This window comes from Panthera pardus, unplaced genomic scaffold, assembly GCF_024362965.1.
Source record: "Panthera pardus isolate Hobbes unplaced genomic scaffold, ASM2436296v1 HiC_scaffold_8, whole genome shotgun sequence".
Classification (NCBI taxonomy): domain Eukaryota; kingdom Metazoa; phylum Chordata; class Mammalia; order Carnivora; family Felidae; genus Panthera; species Panthera pardus.
The window spans coordinates 60,059,322-60,066,836 of record NW_026527013.1 but is presented as its reverse complement, the minus strand read 5'-3'; the positions used below and the strand labels follow the sequence as shown (position 1 = coordinate 60,066,836).

The window sequence follows — 7,515 nt, the reverse complement described above, 5'->3', positions numbered from 1 at the left end:
AGTTGGAGGGCTTTGCCGGGATGAATATCACTCAGTTGATAGAGGTCGCCAATAAGGTTTTCATGAACAGAGAAGTCACAGCTGAAAGAGAAGCGGAGAGAAGACTAAGAAGCCACCCTTCTCGCAGCAGAACTAAAAGGAACAGACGCTGCGAAGGTGGGAAGACCCCAACCACCAAAAGGGCAGAAGCCCAGAGCCACCTTAGCAAGGGACCGATGTGCATACTGCAAAGAGAAGGGACACTAGGAGAATGAATGTCCAAATCGGAAGGGACCCTCAAAACCCAGCCAATATTGGGAGGAACCTCGAGGTGAGAACCTCGTTGGTCTGGCCAGGGTAGAATCGGACTGAGAGGGGCCGGGCTCTTTCTCTCTTGGCCCCCATGAGCCCACGGTCGAAATGAAAGTAGGGGGCCGAACAATAACTTTCATGGTTGACCCTGGGGCTGAACACTCCGTTGTTACTTCCCCTATGGCACCCTTAAGCCAAAAGGCAACAGCCATATTTGGGGCTACTGGGACACGGGCAATACAGCAGCTCTTCTGTCAAGCTCGACAATGTGGACTTGGGGGGGTCACAAGGTCCGGCATGAGTTCCTCTACTTACCTGACTGCTCAAGTCATCTCCTGGGCCAGGATCTGCTCTCCACACTTGGGGCCCAGATGACTTTTGAACCCACTGGATGCACTCACCTCCAATTAAACCCAAGGCAGAAGGAAACCCTGGTCTTGGCGATTACCCTGCCAAGCGAAGAAGAATGGAGACTATTCTGCACCCAGGCCTTATTCTGTAACCCCTCAGAATTCAGGCTCACATTCCCCTCCGTATGGGTTGAAGATAACCCACCTGGACTAGCTTGAAATCGGGCCCCCATCATTGTTGACCTGATCCCTGGAGCCCAACCTCAGAGACAAAGGCAGTACCCCCTCCCACTCAAGACTAGAATGGGTTATACAAGAGCACCTGACCAAGCTCAGAGAAGCAGGTATTCGAATTGAGTGCCAGTTGGCTTGGAATACCCTGCTCTTGCCAGTCAAGAAGCCAGGAGGAGGAGACCGACCAGTACAGGATCTGAGGGCCATTAACAAAGTGACTGTTTCCTTACACCCAGTGGTTCCGAACCCATATACTCTCCTCAGCCAAATTCCGGGGTCAGCCACATGGTTTACATGCCTCGACCTGAAGGGTGCTTTCTTCTGCCTCCACCTGGCTCCTCAAAGTCAACCATTGTTTGCCTTTCAGTGGACTGAGCCCGTTACAGGGTGCCAGATGCAGCTGACCTGGATAGACACAACTTCCCCAAGGTTTCAAGAACTCGCCCACTCTTTTTGGGGAAGCACTAGCCGCAGACCTCGCCAACGTTCTGAGGGAAACCACAGGGTGTGTCCTCCTCCAATACGTAGACCACCTCCTCCTTGCCAGCGACACTGAAGACAACTGTATGAAAGGTACCAAGGCCCTCCTGCAGCTCCTATCCTACTTGGGGTACCGGGCCTCTAGGAAAAAGGCACAGATTTGTCAGCAGCAGGTCCGCTACTTAGGCTTCCTCCTCACAAAAGGAAAAAGAGAACTAGGACTGGAAAGGAAGGACGTTATCACTACACCGCCACAGCCCCAAACAAAACTAGGCTTGCATGAATTTTTAGGGGCCGTGGGGTTCTGTCGCATTTGGATTCCTGCATCCTCAGCCATAGCGAGGCCCCTCTATGACCTGTTGGGAGGGCCAGACTGGGAGCCCCTTGCATGGACTGAGGAGGCAAGGACCACTTTCACAGAAATAAAGTTGGCTCTGGGATGAGCCCCAGCCCTGAGTTTGCCTGACACAGAAGGCCCTTTATCCTCTTTGTGCATGAAAAGGAATAAATATCCCTTGGAGTGCTCACTCAGGGCATGGGGCCTTGGCAACAGCCAGTAGCCTACCTGTCAAAAAAACTTGATCCCGTGGCTGCAGGATGGCCACCGTGCCTCAGAGCGCTGGCAGCCACAGTCCTGCTCATCAAGGAGGCAGGCAAACTCACACTGGGACAAACACTTAATGTTAAGGTTCCACACATGGTCGTGTCCCTCACAAGCGCTCAAGGATATCATTTCCTCTCCAATTCTCAGCTGACACAATACCAAGGCCTTCTCTATGAAAACCCAGGGGTCACTCTTGAAACAGTAAGAACATCAACCTGGCCACCTTCCTTCCCACGGAGGAGAGAGAACCCGACCATGACTGTTCCAAAGTAGTGGATGAAGTCTACACCAGCCGCTCGGACCTCCAAGACCAGGTTATAACAAGCCCAGAGATCACCCTGTTCAGCGATGGGAGCAGCTATTTACAAGAGGGCAGCCGAGGAGCAGGATATGTGGTAACCACAACCACCGACGTTCTGGAAGCCAAGGCCTTGCCGGAAGGATGGTCAGCACAAGCTGAACTGTATGCCTTAACCTGGTTCCTCATCCTTAGCAAAGGTAAACAAGTTAACATCTACACTGATTCCCATGAAGCTGATGCCTTCGCTACTGTGCAGGTGCACGGGGCCAGCTATAAGGAAAGAGGCCTCCTTACCACTGCAGGGAAAATGATCCAAAGCAAGGAAGAAATACGAAAGCTTCTTGAGGCCACCTGGCTGCCAGACAAGGTAGCCATCCTACACCATAAGGGGCATCAGAAAGGAGACAACCCCATAACTCAAGGAAGTCACCCAGCTGACAAAACAGCCTGAGCGGCCACCTGTGGTGACCCGGGTGAAGCTCCTGCCTACACTATGACTCTTGCACCCCAGAGGGAAGCCTCCCCTCCCCTGTATACCAAAGAAGAAATAAGTTGGGCCTCGACAGAAGGGGGCACACTAAGCAAAGAGGGATGGTGGGTCATGCCAAATGGGCACATCTTTGTCCCCTTTGTTTTCTGTGGGAAATCACCTAGTGAAGGAACATCACCAACTCACACACCTAGGAAAAACTGCACTAGAGGCCCTCCTCAAAAAGAACAACTCTGTCAGCCAGCTGCCAGCACTATGCCGAGCTGTCAGTGAACAAGGTGGAACGTGTGCCAAAACAATGCTTCGTCTGTCCCCACAGCCCCTGCCTGGCACGTGATGGATGGGGGCCGCCCCTTTCAAAGACTTAGAGGTGGACTTTACTGACATACAACCAAATAAAGGTTTCAGGTACCTTCTTGTAATAATCTGCACATATTTGGGATGGGTCGAAGCATTCCAGACCAGAACGGAAGGAAGTCGCAGAGTGGCCAAAGCTCTTCTACAGGAGATTGTGCCTTGGTTTGGTCTACCCTTAACCATACACAGTGATAATGGGCCTGCATTTGTGGCAGACATTATACAAACCCTAACAAAATCCCTCAATGTTACCTGGAAACTGTGCATTGCTTACCAACCCCAGAGCTCAGGGAAAGTAAAGCGGATGAATCGCACCCTCAAGGAAACCCTGGCTAAGTTCCACCAAGAGATTAATCTCCCATGGCCAGATTTACTACCGCTGGCCCTCCTGTGTGCCAGGTTTTTCTGCCAGCATTCTAGTCTGGTTCCATACAGATTCACTAGGGCATGAGAGACTCAAGGACTTGAGACTTGCCCACTGTGGTGTCCCCCCCCCACCCCTCCTGCATGTGACTTTAGCCCCTGCTCCTTTTCATCCCTTCTCCTCTTTCCTGATTAAGTTTAGTCCATCCTGCACAGAAGAGCTGCTGACTATCAAGTATGATGCCCTGCTCTCATTTCTGAAAATGGCCGCACTGGTGCTGACCCCTTCCTGCAACATCTACAGGAACTCTGACAAATACCTTCCCCCTAAAGCCCTTAAAACATTCTGCCCACCTCCCCCTTGTTAAAAGGCTCTTCTGGAGCTTTCCTGTGTTCAGCACTCTACAATAAAGTCTAGGTTAATTGTGCTGGGACTGATTTTGTTTCTCCTGGGGCTCCTAGTGTGTGCATGTCAAGAAGCCTTTGATTGCTGAGGCATCCATGTCAAAGGCAGCCAGCTCCTAGCAAACCAACCCCACAAGGTCACCCACACACATAAAGCTCCCCTTTTAGCAAGTCCTGGGTAATCTAGATCACTGACTGCTTGAGTGACTCTGCTTCTCCCTTCCCTTATCCTACTTCTTGTTCTCATGTTTTAAGCCATCCGATAATAAGGAACCCATGAAACCCTAATTATCTCATTCCAACAAATGCAGAGCCCCAGGCCCACGCATCCTCCCTCCCTCTCCACCTGAGACTATACTGTGTGGCTGTGTGGCCCTCGCATGTGCCATGGACCTGCCAGGACCTGTGAGTAATAAACCTTGTTCTCCAAAGTTCCCTGATGATTTTGCTGACGCTCTTCCTACAATATAACAAGAACCACAAGGGCTGATCCAGCTTCAACAATGGCTCCAGGAGGGGAACCTGCTGGGGAATCATCACAAGTAGTATAGGCCCAGCGGGCATTCCTGGCCTGTAGCATCAGGTAGGCACCAGGAGGCAAGTGCCAGCAGCCGAGCTAAACTGAAGGGTTCCCTGACTGCTAAGAAAGAGGCCTCCTCTCAAGGTGTAGGGCAGAGCTATGAGGACCACACAGAACAGTTCCAGAAGAAACTTGTGTGAGGGAAGCACACTGAAGAAGACCCTCTAAACTCATCAAATGTGCACCAGAGGCCCATTGGGTCAGCACCCAGCACGCATTCCTACCTACCCTGTGCCCTTACAGTGTGGGGCCTCCGTGATCCCCCAGCAGGGACCTCACAACCCTGTGGATGGTAGTCAAGGGCACTCAGCTTCCTTGGGAAGGTGGGGGTGTGTCAGAAGGAGAATGTGTTCAGATGTCATTTGCATCGACAGAAGAATACGGATGAACACACCAGGTCCTGAAGGACAGGCCTGCTGGTGAAGGCGGCCTCTGTCGGGAGAGTGGGCTGTGGACGCAGGAAAACCCTGTCCTGTAGCCCCCAGAGAGGGGGAGACCTGGGGGGGTGGCACTGACTCCAGGGCAGAGGTTCCCACCCAGCCTTTCCCCCAGAGGACACAATATGGAGACGGTGCCCCAGGACAGGCCCCCACAACAAAGAACTACCAAGGTGTCAGACCCTGCCAAGGTGTCAGAGTGTGGAGTGAGAGCCCTGCACAGCCCATGTGCTTGGAGCCCCTTCCTCGGGCACAGGTCTTGAGAAGGGCTGGGCAGGGGGACCTGGGCCCACCTGGCTGCCAGTCACAGGAATCTGTAAGGTCATTGCTCTTGCAGATGCCTCCTGGAGAGTCTGTACCCATCAGACTGAGGAGGACACTGATGCGGAGCCTCCCCGTGAGTCAGGGAGAAGCTGGCCTTGAATCTAGGGCCTTTGGGCACCCTGGGGCAAACACATCAGGTCTGAGACCTGGTCACCGGGACCTCATACAAACTAGTGCTCACCCCAAGGCAAGAGACAAGGCCAGTCCTAACTCTTCACTGCACAGCCAAAATGCTGGAACCGATGGCTCCACTCAGCTGCCCACTACCTGCTGTGAGGCCAAACTACCTCTGGACTTTACAGGAGACCTGGTTCAGTGGGAGCACCCTGGAGTCTGCCCTGAGGGTCTGAATCCCAGCTCTTCCTCTTCCTAGATGCTGGTCCTTGGAAAAGTGAAATTTCTGTGCCTCGTCTGTTAAATGGGGACAAGAGCACCAACTTCACAAGGCTGTGAAGATTAAATGTAATAATGCACTTACATCACAGGACACCTGGCTGGTTCTCCCACTTCAAATCCCTCAAAGCTCTAATGTTTCAGACCAGTGCCTCTTAAATTATAGCTGCATCAGAATCAGCTGGAGTACCCACCTGGGTAGTTTCTGATAAGTAGGTGGGGGGACAGCAGGCCTAGTAAGCCAAAATACTGGCTATGCGGGAGAGAGAGCCTCAGAAATACCTGAAGACTTGCCCAACCCTCAGTCTGGATTCCCCTCCCCTCTCCCCCCACCCTCCCCCGGACACCAAACCCGCCTTGGGCCCTGGGTTTGTCTCCCTCCACCCCAGGTCCGTCATCCAGGACCCAGCCCTGGGCCCTTACCTGGATACCTCCCCAGGTGCCCCCTCTGCCCGAGGCCCCTCTGGGACCACTTTCTCTTTCCCCTTCCCGCTTTCCCTTACTTTCGCCTATTTGCAGGCCCCTGGCGTCCCACCGGACTCCCCCAGCTCTGGGTTCACGTCCTCTTCTGCGTTGCCCAGGCCCCGGACTTTCCAGGTGTGCCCCACCCCGTCCCGAGGTCCCCCTCCAAAGGCCCTGGGTTTACTCCCTCTACTGCTCATCCCCCACTCCGCGCCCCAACCCCAGCGCTTCCCCAGGGCCGGGCCTCCTCAGTGTGACATGTCCATCCACCCAGACCGCCCCCTTTGGACTCCATCGCCGCTTTACCCCAGACTTCCCGCACCCCTGCCCAGGCCCGCTTGGGGCGCAGCGCCACGCTTACCCGATCCCCTCCCGGGCAGCAGCGCGCAGAAGGCGAGCAGAAGGCGCGCGGGCCAAGGGGAGGGTTCAATGAGGAAACAGGGAATGCCAGATCTTCAGGCCAACTTGCCTGGCGGTTTCAGGACCCGGCGAAAGCGTGACGGGGCGGGGACTGGGCGGGGCTACCTGGAGGCGGGGCCCTGTCGCCCAGGGCCCGAGGGGAGGTGGGGAGGGGGTGTCCCCAGTTCCAAGGTCTCGCTGCTCGACCCAGAGCGCGCCAGAAGTCAGGGCCACGCAGACTCTGCCCCCGGGACCCTGGAGCTTGGCCTTTGTGGTGGGGACACGTGGAGCCAGAAGTCTTTCTGGGCTGTAAACCCGATTGTTTCCTGAGCGTGCCAAGCTCCTCTCCTCCTTTGCTGCAGTTAATGCTCGAAACAGCCCTTAGGGGGAGGTCGTGTGCTGAGGCCTGGTTTACAAAGAAGGAAACCGAGTCTAGGGCTGTAAAACCACCCAGGAGGAAAGGGGGGGGGCTTGAGGATCCCGTCTGTAAAGGGTGTGTGAAGACTGGCCATTCTTAAGGGACAGCTGCTTCGCCTGCAGCCAGAGCTCCATCAGCTCTCCAGGACAGCGTTGTGTTCTTGTGTTTTAACTTCTTTATTATGAGAAATGTTCACTCACGCCAAAAGTAGAATAATAAAATGGTCCCATAAACCAATAGGCCAGCTTCCATCATGGTCTGCATCTTGCCCTTTTTTTCCCCCATCTATATCCCTCCCCCTACACACACACTTTTTTTTTTTCCTGGAGTAGTTTTAAAGCATTCTGGCAGACATATTTCACCTTTAAATTCTTGAGCATGTTTCTCCAATCATTAAGGTTGTTTTTTTTTTTTTCAAACATCCTCAATAATACCAGTATCACACCCAACAAACTTAGCAATACCCAGTCCAGTTCTATTTTTCCTAATTGACTCAAAACAGTCTTAACTGTTGGCCTCTTCTGACCAACATCTAAAGAGGGAGGAGAGATTTTGGGGGGACACAGCCTCAGGCAAAGTTCATCCTCATGGTTTTTGCCACAAACCTGTTCATGATCACAGAGCCAG

At 53.5% G+C, this 7,515-nt stretch overlaps 1 protein-coding gene across 3 annotated transcripts in view; it reads right to left on the bottom strand.

Annotated features, from left to right (window-relative positions):
* The window catches only part of LOC109261385 (solute carrier family 41 member 3-like), a 319,912-nt gene extending 313,378 nt beyond the window's left edge, over positions 1 to 6,534 (bottom strand). Inside the window, exons 1-3 of one of the 3 annotated variants that reach the window (XM_053896885.1) lie at positions 6,433 to 6,527; positions 607 to 740; positions 1 to 81 (exon numbers count right to left, since the gene is read on the bottom strand). The exon at positions 1 to 81 is cut by the window's left edge and continues 47 nt beyond it. The gene's annotated coding sequence lies outside the window, so the exon portion shown is untranslated. Of the gene's footprint in view, positions 82 to 606; positions 741 to 6,432 lie in introns of all 3 variants that reach the window. The other 2 variants (XM_053896890.1, XM_053896886.1) reach the window with 2 other exon arrangements.
* Between the last annotated feature and the right edge of the window lie 981 nt (positions 6,535 to 7,515).